The following is a 12,885-nucleotide window of genomic DNA, read 5'->3' as shown; positions in this document are numbered from 1 at the left end:
CCCAGGGAAGAACTGAGATTGGTCCATCTCGGTTCATGTGTCCAGCCACGGACCAATCACCGTGGTTGTGGGGCCAAGGTTCAAGGATGGCCAGCCCCACCCCCACTTCTCCACCTAGGGGCACCTGGGGCTTTGGTGGAGCCATTTCCAGGTAGGAGCTGCACTTCCGGGGAGCCAGAGAGTAAAGGCCCAGGAGCAACTGGCTACGGCCAAGAAAATTACAAACATGCGAAGAGATGCAGAGCCAGCCAAGATCAGTTTGCTAGCAGGGATAAAATGCTCAGTAAACTCTGGAAACACTGTGGCATGAGGACAGGATATTTAGCCAACAAAGTAGAGGGTCTAAAAAGGCAATTTAAGACATGAATTAGAATCTATCTCTGAAATCTTTAGAGAGTCTTATTATTAGTGCAAATGCATTCTGGGAGCACTAACTAATGCAGGTTGTACTCCTAGTTGGTGCCCGCTAAATATTAATTCATTTTGATGACAGACTTTATTAAAAATTATTGCTTAGAGCACTCACATATTTATAACATATTTTTAGCAGAATAATTTGCATATATAAAGTTCTGCATAGATGCAATCAATACTAATTTACAACAGTCACTGGGCTTACACTCACTCTCCCTTGCACGCATCCATTCATTCTTCTGTTATCTACTGGTTGAGTGGACACTCCAGTCCATGCACTGTTGGGCACCCCTGTTTCTGCCCTCAAGGTGCATCTTAGTCTCTTTGGGCTGCTATAACAAAATACCACAGATTTGGTGACTTTAGTAACAGACATTTACTTTTCACAGGTCTGAGTCTGGGAAGTCCAAAGTCAAGGTGCTGGCAGATTCAGGATCTGATGAGCGCTCCCTTCCTGCTGTGCCCAGGGCAGGTTCTCACTGAGTTCCCACACGGCTGAGTGACAGGAAGCCCTGGAGTCTCTTCTCCTGACAAGGGCACTAATCCTACTCCGGGGCTCCACCCTCGTGACCCAACTACCTCCCAAAGGCTCCATCTCCGAATACCATCACACTGGGAATTAGAGGGAGACACAAACATTCCGTCCATAGGAAGGTGCTGTGGTGCAGTAGGGGAGACAGGGACAGAGATAAATTGTGTTGGGCTGGCGTTGTGGCATGGCAGATAAAGCCACAGCCTGCAATGCTGGCATCCCATGTGGGTGCCTGTACAAGTCCTCACTGCTCCACTTCCCAACCAGCTCCCTGTTAATGCACTTGGGAAGGTGGCAGGAGATGGCCCAAGTCCTTGGGCCCCTGAACCTACGTGGGAGAGCCAGACAGAATGCCACACTCCTGGCTTCAGCCTGGCCATGTGGCCATTTGGAGAGTGAACCAGCAGACAGAATATCGCTCTCTCTACCTCCCTCCCTCTCTTTCTACAACTCTGCCTTTCAAATAAATAAAAAGAAAGAGGGAGGAGGGAAGGGGAGGGAAGGGAAGGGAAGGGAATTGCATCTGGGCAGGTGTACAGTGGACACTTACTGCCCAGATGACCTCCTCCAGACTGGACTCTTCCCCCACCTATGGAGAGTTGCTCACAGAAGACCAACAATTCCCAGGAGGTGCCCTTGGCTGAAGGGAGCTGGCTTCCCCAGGTTATAGCTCCTGGAGTGAGGGTTGTCTATGGCCAATGACTGGCCGTGGCAGGGGCACAAAGGCCATCCTCCTTGCCTCAGTTGGGACACAGAAGAGTCAGCCTAACACCAGAGCTCCTCGTGGGATCAGCTGAGGCCTCTGCTTCCACCACACCTGATTTCAGCTCCTTCCTTTATCCAGTTCTGCTCCCCTCACTCCCTATCTGCGCCATTCAGAAAATGTGTATTTGCTCTGCAAAAACTGCCTACACGAACGTCTCCCTTTCTATTCTATGGAAAACTCTGCTGAAGGCAAGGTGCAAATATAAAATCTCATCAGGAAAAGCTGCTGCTATAGTCACAGGTCTTCAGATCCTACTTTCCAAACAAAATCCACCTGTCACCTTGGAGCAAATTTCTGGAGAAGAACCACCTGATAGCTCTCCCCCCCCCCATGAGCATCCGTGGAGGATCGGCTCCATGGACCCACACCTGTACCAAATTCCGAAGATCTTAAGTTCCTTCTATAAAATGGTGTGATATTTACATACCATACCAAGGTACATCCTCCCACGTACTGTAAATCCTCTCTAGGTTACTTATAATCCCTAATGTAACTGCTATGTAAATGGTTGTTATGCCATATTATTTATGGAATAATGACAAGAAAAAAAGTCTGCACACTCAGGACCAACATAATTTCTTTTTCAAATATTTTTGATGCACACTTGGTTGAATCTGTGGGTGGAGAACCCATAGACGTGGAGGCTGATGATTCGGGAAAGAAAGCATCCATTGCCCTAGAGGAGAGAGGAAGAGAACATGTGCACTAATGTGCACAGGGCACCAAAAACTTCCCGGGAAGGCAGGAAGGCAGACCCGAAACTCTGTCCCTTTTGAGGTTCGATGTCATTACAACCTCTCAGTGCCCAGCTGAGGTCCCCTGGAGATAAAGGAAAGGAAGGCTCAGGGAGGGACTTACCAGGAGCAAAGGGGAAGTCCTCCGGTTACAGCCTCGTGTCCATCACCCTGGTGTGATGGACGTGAGGTGTGAAAGGTCAAAGGTGGGCTTTGGGGAAAAGGATGAGTGCAAGATTCTAAGTTAAAGATCAAAGAGAAACATTTCTAACCAAGAACAACACTGAAGGGGTGGGGCCATCGTCCCTTGGAGGACCACTTGGCCAGGGACAAGTACTGACTTGCAAATAGTAGACATAGACAGACATACACAGAGGTACACAGCCAACTCCAATATCAACACCATAGGGCAGTACAGCCTCAGCCACAGTGGAAAATAGAGACCTACTGGGGACCTACTGGGGACTTGAGGTGCCTCGCTGCTCTTTCTCGAATGTGAGCTACTAGAGTTCCCACTGGTTGGCAAAGGGACGCTGTTACCAACTTATTTAACACTCAAAAGAGAAGTGATGGCATTGGTACTTTCATCCAAGGGTTGGGGGGAGTGGTTCATATAGTTACAAATAATTCCAAAATAATGTGAAGAGTCCACTAGGGAGAGGAATGACCACTGCCAGGAGGAGGAAAGCCAAGCTGAGTTTTGTAGGAGGAAGAGGAGGCTTTGGAGGATAATAGGTCAGAAGTGCACCAGACCTCCCAGAACAAAAGCACAGAGGGCGGAAGACCTCCGCACCTTGTAAGATATCTGTACGGATCTAGGTCCCAGGAGGTAACCTAGGAGTACCATAGGGAGACTGAGACCAGGGATGGCCCTAAAGCCAAGGCATTTAAGGGGACTCTCTTGACCTTGACCTTGACCTTGACCTTGGAGTCCTGGAGCTCCAAAGTCTCCAGGGCCCAGCTGGGATTGTGGCAAATCAAGCCTGCTCCTAACCGAAGGAAGCCACTGCCCACTGCCCCTCAGCCTTGGCCAGTCGTTGCTGTGGAAGGAGGCAGGCCCAGGGTTACCAATCTTTGGTGTTGTCAAGAAAAGCCAGAATTCTCAATTTTTATCAGACAGACACAGATTTTTTTAAACTGGCAATTATTCCTCATTTAAAACACACATTGCGAGAGCCGAACAAAACGTCTCTAGATGCAGTTATGGGCCGCAAGCTCACAGCCTCTGCTAGACTAAGGGGAGCTTTAGGTAGAGAAGTGGCAATTCTAGATTCGCATATTAAAGTTTACTCTTTCGGCTGTTGTGGCATAGTGGGTTAAGCATCTGCCTATGGCACTGGAATCCCATACAGGCACAGGTTTGAGTCCCAGCTGCTCCACTTTGATCCAGCTCCCTGCTATGGCCTGGGACAGCAGTAGAAGATGGCCCAAGTGCTTGGGCCCCTGCACCTGCGTAGGAGAGCTCCTGTTCGGATCGGCCCAGCTCTGGCCGTTGTGGCCATTTGGGAAATGAACCAGCATGTGGAAGACCTCTTTCTCTGTCTCTCCCTCTCTCTGTCTGTAACTCTGCCTCTCAAATAAATAAATAAATCTTAAAAAAAAAAACAACACACACACACAAAGATAAAATCCTTTTAAAAAAGAAAAGAAAACTCACTCTCTGGCAGTCCGGCCAGAGAGGGTAAGACACCAGGGACAACAACACCATTTAATGCAACAGCAAACATTTTGAGAGCTGGGGTCACAACAGTGAAGCTGTGGAACCTAATGGCCTGGTGTGCGAGACAATTTCATCAACAATCACACAAACCTTTAATCATACACTATGAATACACAGCAGGGAAGAAGAAGCAGGCTAAACTGTGGGAAAATATGGAAGAGAACAGGTTAAAGAGGCATTTGGCAAGTTTGAGCACGATTTAGATAGGGAGGAAATGAGAGGGAGTTTCAAGGCTTCAACCTTGAGTCCCAACTCTGCTTCTGATCCAGCTTCCTGCTAAGGAGCCTCCCCGAAGGCAGCAGAAGCTGGCTCAAGTCCTGGGGTCCCTGACAACCACATGGGAGACCTGGACTGAGTTCTGGATTGTTGACTTGGGCCTGGGCTAACTCAGGCTGTTGTAGGCATTTGGGAAGGGAGCCAGCAGATGGAAAATTTCTTTCTTACTTTCGCTCTCTTTCTTTCTCTCTCTCTCTTACAAATAAATAAATCATGGGGAACTTAGCCACTCTTAAGTTACATAAACAGAGATGGTACAAAGAATGTGTTTTCTGACTGAGGCTTCCAAACTGTCATATTTGCCTCTTTCTGGAGATGATACCTGCCTTGACTATTCCATAAGACACTTGATTAGTCCCGATTCTCCAGAGGACCAGAACTAATTGGATCTATGTCTATGTCCATGTCTCCCTCTCTATACATATAATCATGTAGATATCTATGCATATATTATTTTAAGGAATTGACTCAGACAATTATAGAAGTTGCCGAATCCCAAGATGAGCAGTCAGCAAACTAGAAACCCGAGAGTCACCAGGGAGAGCCAACGGTGTGGTTCTAGTCTGATGCTGGCAGCCTTGGGAATGAGGAGGAGCCAAGGTTTCAGTTCAAGTCCGAAGCAGGAAAGAAGCCAGTATCCCAGTTTGCAGACAGGCAGGCAAGAGGAGTTCCTTCTTCCTCGTGGGGAGGGGGGCTGGCCTTTCTGTTCTGTTCAGGCTTTCAAGTGCTTGGACAAGGCCTGTCCATGATGTGGAGAGCAATCTGCTACCAAATCAACCACTTATCTCACCACAGACACCCCCAGAATCATTGGCCAAATGTCTGGGCACTCCACAGCCAAGTCATCTCGGCACATTACAGGAACCATCACAATGCTTTGAAGGACATAAATGAAATAATGGATTTGCAATCACCTTAGATAGTTGCAGGGTTACACACACAAGTGTTGGACGGAGAGAAAAAAAGTCATTGCCTACAATGTGTGTGTTGGGTAGTCTGTGTTTTTCCACTAGATCCATGTTCCCCACGCCCTGTGCCTAGTGGTCTGGTCTCCACTAACTGCAGTACCTGGAGTCCCTGCCAGTCCGGGTTCAGGCTGGCAGGTGCAGCAGGAGACTGAGGGTTAAAGGAGAGAGAGGCTGGGCAGAGTACTCACTCTCCTGGCTCCCTCCTTGCCTTGTGGTTTGGCAATGACTGCGTCCTCCCACTTAACTTCAGTTCCTGGCAACGTCTCCTCTTCCTCCGCAGCCGCTCGCCCCCCCTGCCCCGTCAGCCTACGGACGCCAGCAAGTTCCCACTGTGTGGCTCTCTGGGTGCCGCCCCTTGTTGGACCCTTAATCCTGCCTCCGGGAAATCATCCAGTGCTACAAATACTAATAATAAACCCATATCTAAGCTCTCAAAGGAAATTATTTTTTTAAGAAATCAAGAGAAAGGCAGAGAGACAGAGAGAAATCTTCCATCCACTGGTTCTCACCATAAATGACTACAACAGCTAGGACTGGGCCAGCCTGAAGCCAGGAGCCTGCAAAGTCAACCTGGGTTTCCCGTGTGGGTGGCAGGGACCGAAGTACTTGAGCCTGCCAGGCTCAGTGGCTGCCTCCCAGGGTCATGTTAGCAGAAAAACGGGCACTCTGATTTGGGCCTTAGCATCCCAAGCAGCCTCTTAACTGATGCTCCCAACCCCAGCCCCTCGTAAGAAATTCTTTGACAATCTGCCTCTAATCCTTGAACGTCTGTGACTTCTTGATGAGAGCTTTCATCCGCACGTGGGCGTGGCTCTCCAAAAGCTGGCACAATGTAAAGGGAAGGGCGGCATGGGGAGTGCACAGGGAGGAGCACACGCTGTGTAGGGCAGGATGGGGCGCTCTTTCTGACCCAGCTGACACCCCAGGGACAGCGTCCTCTGGGGAACGGGAAGTTCTGCGAACCCTGGCTCTCCTCTCACTCAGGGTGCCTGCGTTCTCCGGCTGCTCCAGCCACGTCATGTTGCTGGCGTTCTGTTGCCGGCTCCTTCCCGGCCCACTCAGTCTGCGGGCTCAAGGTCCACTTTGTGCGCATGCTCCAGCTCCGGGAGGTAAGCAACTGTGGGTAGGCGGTGGCAGTGGCTGAGTGACAAGGCTGTGCTACCAAGACCCCAGCTGGGAGGGGGGAGCCTGCGGTAGACCCTTTCATATCAGCAAACACTGTACCGGCAGCTGCAGCTCTGTGCTAGACACCGCCATCTTCCAGATGGGTCCTGTCCTTGCCACCACCGGCGGACTTGTCTGTGCCATCGCTTTTTCTCTCCCGGGTAACTGCAGTGGCTTCCTAGCTGGACTGATGCTGTCTGTGCTGATTGGTTGCCTGTGGTCCCCAAGATACCCCTTCTGTGTACCTCTCTCTATACCCAGCTGGGATAACGCAGGCTAAATCTCTCCATCTCCCAGCTTGCTGGCTTCTTGTTAGGTTCTGTGGCTTGAGGCATTAGAAGGCCATCAGAAACTGGGAAGAATGGAGAAGGGACTGTTTTTCACTTCTCCTTTGCCGTAGGTAACTGGCCCCAGCGTCCAGCTTTCCCAAGTACTCCCAGTGCCAACCGTAATGTGCCCTCCCTCAAGCCCCATCTCCAGTGTCCCCAGGTGCTGCCAGCAGCAGCCACGCCCCAGGCCCACAGCTGCTGGGCCACACCCATGGGAGGTCTGAGCACCTGCAGGGCCATACCTCATTGGCAGAAGCACCAGCCAGACAGCAAACCCCTCCTCAGAGCTCGGAGCAGGGCAGGGCCCCGTGGGGCCCCTCTCCAAGCTGCGAGGCCCAGGTGACAGGTGACAGCACTCCTCTTCCTCAGCCTTAGGAGGTGAGAGCTGCTTTTTCCTGTTATGAATCCTGGTTACCTGGGCTCTTCCTTCCTCCTCTCACTCTTCCTCTTCCTCTTTCGTGTCTAATGCTGTGCAAGGCAATTCTTTATACTGCTCCCTTCCAGCATTTGGGGAGTGAATCAGTGGATGGAATGTCTCTGTCTCTCTCTGTCTCTTTCAAATAAATAATAAATTATTTTTATCTATTTGTCCTCTATTCTGAATAAAATAATTAACAAAGAAAATAAATTATTTTATAAACAAAATAAAATATTTTATTTATATAGTTATCCTCTATTTTGAAATAGCTCATGTGTGTTCTGTTTCTGACTAGGCCCAGGCTAATAGGCCTTTTTTTTTTTTTTTTTTTTTTTTTTTTGGACAGGCAGAGTGGACAGTGAAAGAGAGAGAGAGAGAGAGAAAGGTCTTCCTGTGCCGTTGGTTCACCCTCCAATGGCCGCCACGGCTGGCGCACTGCGGCCAGCGCACCGCGCTGATCCGATGGCAGGAGCCAGGTACTTATCCAGGTCTCCCATGGGGTGCAGGGCCCAAGCACTTGGGCCATTCTCCACTGCACTCCCTGGCCATAGCAGAGAGCTGGCCTGGAAGAGGGGCAACCGGGACAGATTCTGGCGCCCTGACTGGGACTAGAACCCGGTGTGCCGGTGCCGCAAGGTGGAGGATTAGCCTAGTGAGCCGCGGCGCCGGCCCAATAGGCCTTTTAATCCATTTTCCATGTAGCCGCTGGTTGTCTTTTGAAAATGTGACTCTGCTCCCTGTGGAGTAGCCAGGGGGCTCAGCCTCAAACAGCAGAAAGTGGCCCTGGCTACTTTTCCACAGAAGACAAGTTCGCAGGGAGTGACTGGCAGCTCACAGGACAGACTGGAGAGCGAATGGTTCTGCAAGGACACTGCCCCGACGCCATCTCCCGGAAACGTGTGGGCGCCAGGTGTCAGTGCGCATTGGTCACCCCTGCTGGCCTCTGCTGCCCCTGCCCACCCACCCCCGGGCACTCCCAACCACAGCCACCCCAGTGGTTTCTCGCGGACCCCGTGGCTTCGAGGCTCTTCGTCATGACTCAAAGTCCAAAGGGGAGCACGAGATCAACCTTGCTCCCAGAGGCCCGGGCAGAGGAGAGACACGATCTGCTTGCTCTCTTCCCTGCTAAGCCCTGGTGGCCGTGGTGGGAATGGAGGCCTGGCCTCCCAGGAGTCTTGTGATTCCTCAAAATCAGCAGGGCTTTGGGATGCTGGCCAGCAGGATGGCAAACGTCCACTGTGTGGTCTACAACTTTCCAGTAGCTTCCATTCTCAGAGTCACATCCCCAGATCTGGCCTGAGGGACCTGTGGGAATCTGGCCCCACCCAACTTCCTGTCCTCGCCTTATGCTACTGTGCTGTGCACAGAAGACCGTCTGTGCCTTGGACGTGCTGTGCTCATTCTGACCCCAGGGAAGTTCCCTATCACTTCAAAGTGTTGGCTCAGCTACCTCTTCCTCCAGGAAGCCTTCCTCCAGGAGACGGAGCCGTGTGCTTCTTTCCTTTGTGGCGCTTGCTCGCGTCTCTTGTGTGTGTATCTGTTGATTCTCTGCCTCCTCTGTCTGGTGGGTGGTGCTGCCTTGTAAACCTTGTCCATCGCACCTTACCCCAGCACCCAGGGGAACACCCAGCTCAAAACGGGTGCTTACCATTTGTTGAATGAATGGGCAGATAGACAGCTAATTCTCTTTTTTAGAGAGGTCTACTTGATACAAGGAAAGCAGGGCGGGCATTGTGACCAGCATTCTATAACAGAGTGCTTGGTGTGAGTTTCAGCTTCTCTACTTCTGATCTAGCTTCCTGCTCATGCACCTGAGAAGGTAGCAGAAGATGGCCCGAGTACTTGGGTTCCTGCCACCCATGCTGGAGATCAGGATGGAGTGCTCCTGGCTTTGACCTAACCCAGCCCCGGCCATTGCAGCCATTTGGGGAATGAACCAGCACATGGGAGATCCCTGTCTCTCCCTATCTCTCTGTCATTCTGCTTTTCAAATAAATAATCTTAAAAAAAGGAAAGAGGGGCCTGCATTGTGGCATGGTGGGTAAAGCTGCCACCTGTGACACTGGCATCCCATATGGACACCAGCTCATATCCTGGCTGCTCCGCTTCTGATCCTGCTCCCTACTAATGACCTGGGAAAAGCAGCAGGTGATGGCCCAAGTGCTGAGGTCCCTGCACCCATGTGAGGGACCAGATGAAGCTCCTGGCTGCTGGCTTTGGCCTGGCCCACTCCTGACAGTTGCAACCATTTGGGGAGTGAACTAGCAGATGAAAGATCTCTCTCTCTCTCTCTCTAACTCTGGCTTTCAAATAAATAAATAGATATTAACCAGTTAAAAAAAAAAAAAGAAAATAAACCATTGTTATGGTGAAAGCAATGGCAAATGGGATTCCCTATGTGACTTTTGAAATGATTAACTTTGGAAAGCCCTGAGATGGTCTAATAAGGACGCTGAGGGTTCAGGTGGGCCCTGATGGGTCTCCTAAAAGCACCAGCTCCTCATCCCTCTGTTTGTGAATTAAAGCAGAAAGTAAAGTTCAGGTAAGGAAAGCCATGAAGTACATCACGTTCCTATCGAGTATGTAAGAGGCCATATTGCAGAAATGTTACCAGCATGGAGTTCTAAAAAACTATTTGTTTGAAAGGCAGAGAGAGGAAGAGGGAGGGAGAGAGAGACAGATATCTCTCATCTACTAGTTTACTCCCCCAAATGCATGCAACAGCTAGGACTTGGCCAAGCCAAAGCCAGGAGCCCGGAACTTGAACTAGATCTCCCATGTGGGTGGCAACTACTTGAGCCATCATTTACTGCCTCCCAGAGTGTGCATAAGCAGGAGGAAGCTGGGGTCAGGAATGGAGCCAGGACTGAAACAGCATCGCCACCGCCCCCCGCCCGCAGCTGCCACACACAGACCCTAGGGAGGACATCCAATTTCCATGCCTCAGGCGTGCATTTGAGTGTTCCACGGACTAGAGTTCTACTTTAACTTATTCTTGTTAGCCACGTGTTGCTGGCTCTGCCGCTGCTAGTTGTGTGACAGCAGCCAAGTCACTTAACGCCTCCAAGCTTCAATTTCCACATTTGGAAAATGTGAAAAACGACAGCACCTGTATCCTAGGGTTGCCGTGAGGACTGAGCAAGTCAATGTGTAGAAACCACAGAGAAGTCGGGCAGATAGTTCTCTTTGAGAGAGGGTAACACAAGCATAAGCTGTGATTATAACTTAGATCTCATTTGTCTGTTGATAAGAGAAACTTCAAGAAGGTAAAACTGTCTTGATCTTTCAGATAAAAGACATCAGAGGGAGGCAGTGCTGGTCTGAATGCATATGGTTTACATCCTCACATGCCAAGAGGGCTGCAGAAGCTCCTGCCACCATGTCTGCATTTTAGGTACCAAGAAGAAAGAAGGGAGAAAAGTAAGTAGGAACAAACATTGTAGCAACCCTGAAAGGCCCCCCGAAGTGTTTCCATTTGCATCTCACTTGCTAGAAGTTTTTCTCATGGCCACACAAGGCTACCAGGTCAACAGGAAATACGGTGTTTGCTGGATTATGACCACCCCACATAAAATTGGCATTCTGTCACTAAAGAAGGGGAAAATAGATGTTGCACCTTTTTTAAAAAAATATTTATTTACTTGAAAGGCAGAGTTACAGAGAGGGAAAGGCAGAGGCAGAGAAGTCTTCCATCTGCTAGTTCACTCCCCAAATGGCCACAATGGCCAGGGTTGGGCCAGACCAAAGCCAGGAGCCAGGAGCCCCATACAGGTCTCCCACAGGGGTGCAAGGGCCCAAGGGCTTGGGCCATCTTCTACTGCTTTCCCAGGCCATCAGCAGGAAGTGGGATCAGAAGTGGAGCAGTTGAAACTGGAACCAGCACCCATATGGGATGCCAGCACTGCAAGTGGCAGCCTAACCAGCTATACCACAGCACCAGCCCCAAGGATGTTGTACCTTGTGAGATTATTTAACTTCTCCAAGCTTTTAGTTTTTTCACTCATAAAATAGGCACCACCATGGTACACATGTCACAGTTCCATGAAATAAAGCCTAAAAACTGCTAGCACATGTCTAGCACGTAACATGGTAAACATAGCTGTTATCCAAAGACAGAAAGATGGTGTTTCTGAAGGCTTTTTAAAATAAGGCACATCTGGGCCAACATTGTGCAGTGGGTTAAGTACCACCTACGATGCCAGTGTCCCATATCAAAGTGCCAGTTCAAGTCTTGGCTGCTCCACTTCCAATCCAGCTTCCTGCTAATGTGCCTGGGAAAGCAGTGGAAGATGGCCCAAGTGCTTGGACCCCTGCCACCCGCATGGGAGACCTGGATGGAGTTCTGGGCTCCTGACTTTGGCCTGGCCCAGCCCCGGCAGCATTTGGAGAGTGAAACAGCAGAGAGAAGATCTCTCTCGCTCGCTCGCTCACTCTCGCTCTTTCTCCTCGCACTTCATCACTCAAAAGTACCCAAAACAAAAGCCAAACATAAAGAAGAGACAGCATCCTTGCCAAAGGCACTGATTGCCTTCAGAAAGCAGCCACTGCAGGATCTGCAGGTTTCCTGCACATTGTACTTGCCTTGGCCTCCGCACGGCTGGCAAAGTTCCTGTGTTAAGGCTCCCAGCCCTCGACGTTGCTGCTTACAAGGGCCCTTGTGTGTCTGGGTGGGCCAGCTCGGACTGCTGGCATCTTCCCAGTCTCAGCTCCTCCCAGTTTCCGTCCAGCTGTGTCCAGTGTTCCAGACCAGTGGTTCATAAACCCGACTGACCTTCAGACTCACGCACCTGAAGGGCTCTGTAATACATACTGATATTCCAAGAAGCTGGACAGGGCCCGCTGCTGTGTCATAGTGGGCTAAGTTGTCACCTGTGATGCTGGCATCCCATTCTGACACCGGTTTGAGTCCCTGCTGTTCCACTTCTGATCCAGTTCCCCATTAATGCTCCTGGGAAAGCAGCAGAAAATGGTCTAAGTATTTGGGCCCCTGCACACATGTAGGAGACCTGGGAGAGGCTCCTGGCTCCTGGCTTCGGCCTGGCCCTGTCCATTGTGGCCATTTGGGGAAGGAACCAGAGGCTGAAAGATTCTCTCTCTCTCTCTCTCTCTCTCTCGCTCGCTCGCTCTGCCTTTCAAATAAGTAAATAAATATTAAAAAATAAAAGCAGCTGGACATCACTGTAAGTGTGCTATATGAGCTAACTCTTTTTTTTATTTTATTATTTTTTTATTTTTATTTTATTTTATTTTTTTTTTTTTTGACAGGCAGAGTGGACAGTGAGAGAGAGAGACAGAGAGAAAGGTCTTCCTTTTGCTGTTGGTTCACCCTCCAATGGCCGCCGCGGCCAGCACGCTGCGGCCGGCGCATCGCGCTGATCCGATGGCAGGAGCCAGGAGCCAGGTGCTTCTCCTGGTCTCCCATGGGGTGCAGGGCCCAAGCACCTGGGCCATCCTCCACTGCACTCCCTGGCCACAGCAGAGAGCTGGCCTGGAAGAGGGGCAACCGGGACAGAATCCGGCGCCCCGACTGGGACTAGAACCCGGTGTGCCGGCACCGCTAGGCG

The 12,885-nt window shown here is 50.4% G+C and overlaps 1 long non-coding RNA gene across 1 annotated transcript in view; it reads right to left on the bottom strand.

Annotated features, from left to right (window-relative positions):
• LOC138850079 (uncharacterized) overlaps positions 1-12,336 on the bottom strand; it is a 62,764-nt gene extending 50,428 nt beyond the window's left edge. The window contains exon 1 of the long non-coding RNA XR_011389499.1: positions 11,903-12,336. This is a non-coding gene — a long non-coding RNA (uncharacterized lncRNA). The remainder of the gene's footprint in view (positions 1-11,902) is intronic.
• Positions 12,337-12,885: the final 549 nt, after the last annotated feature.

The sequence above is a fragment of the Oryctolagus cuniculus genome, chromosome 6 (genome assembly GCF_964237555.1).
Source record: "Oryctolagus cuniculus chromosome 6, mOryCun1.1, whole genome shotgun sequence".
Lineage (NCBI taxonomy): Eukaryota > Metazoa > Chordata > Mammalia > Lagomorpha > Leporidae > Oryctolagus > Oryctolagus cuniculus.
This window is presented reverse-complemented; position numbering and strand designations above follow the sequence as displayed.